Below are 1,264 nucleotides of genomic sequence, written 5' to 3' on the forward strand. Positions count from 1 at the left end.
ATCTTTGAAGTTTGGCCTCTAGTAATTTAGGAGGGAACTTTATAAAGGCCTCCTCACAATGGCCTTATCATGCAAGGCTCTACAGACAGAATTAAAACAATATATAGGCTATTTTTATTTCATACATTATTTGTGTTTATGATGTACTATGTAATGAAGTCGAGTGGTTCAACATTAAAATGCATTTTGATTGAACACATAGCGTGAACAAGGCGACGGTCGGTGGAAGTCTGGCGCCACCATTATTTTACCAGAGATATTTTGTAAAAGATCAAATGTTATGTGTCAATATTGTTATCTGCAAATTGTTTCATACACCCCTATTTGATAGATTATTATTCCAGATTAGCTGTAAATCTGGTTTTATTAGAATCATTACGTTAGAGCAAGTCTGTCAATGATGCCTAGAAAGTGGTGCAAGTGAGAACAGGTGTTTTCTTCTGGAAGTTTTGTTGCATTTCCTTTGAAAACAGCTCATCTGTATTTTTGTACATCATTTTATACACATTCAAACGGCATAAAAGCATCAAGGCCGAGTGGCTTCACCACCTTTCTAGGCATCATTGACAGACTTGCTCAAACGTAATGATTCTAATAAAAGTAACATCCGGTTAACTTGGTCTAATTTATATTTACAACGGCAGGGGGTGCACCGTTCCTGGAGGTACTGCAATACCAGGTCGATGCGTGGAGTGGACGGAGCAAGCCCCTATTCCATCTCCCTATTCCAAAAATCAATTTAATATATGGTCCCCAGATAGGGGACGTATCAGATATTAAACTGATAAGAACAGATACTACACTTGATCTTAGCCAAAAGGCCGAGAAGCGATACCGACAATGATTTCGGGAGGAAGGTGCCGTTCTCAGACACGTCAAATCCGGTAACGGTTACACCAAAATGAGCTCTGTACACTTTACAACAAATATCATAGATGATGCTATTTAAAATGAATGGTGACATAGACTGGGAGTTGATCAACGTCGGGAAAATACACTTTTCCCTGTTACAATGTAACATAATGGAAGGTTCCAAAGTGACGTGGACATCCGCCCTCCAATCGGAAACGAGACAAATCCTTATTGAGTTAAAACCAGATTTACAGCTAAATTGGAATAAGAATCTATCAAATAGGGGTGGGAAAAACAATTTGTAGATAATAAAACTGACATAACATGTTATCTTTTATAAACTGTCTCTGGAAGCGTTGATGCCACAAGGGAACTAAAAATAAGTGTCCACTTGGTGGCGCCAGACTTCCAC

General features: G+C 38.6%; 1 non-coding gene across 1 annotated transcript; it reads right to left on the reverse strand.

Moving 5' to 3' along the window:
* Positions 1 to 642: 642 nt before the first annotated feature.
* On the reverse strand, positions 643 to 833 carry LOC116356401 (U2 spliceosomal RNA). Its single transcript, XR_004204907.1, has one exon. It is a non-coding gene; the product is annotated as a U2 spliceosomal RNA (small nuclear RNA).
* Between the last annotated feature and the right edge of the window lie 431 nt (positions 834 to 1,264).

This window comes from Oncorhynchus kisutch, linkage group LG22 (genome assembly GCF_002021735.2).
Source record: "Oncorhynchus kisutch isolate 150728-3 linkage group LG22, Okis_V2, whole genome shotgun sequence".
Classification (NCBI taxonomy): Eukaryota; Metazoa; Chordata; class Actinopteri; order Salmoniformes; family Salmonidae; genus Oncorhynchus; species Oncorhynchus kisutch.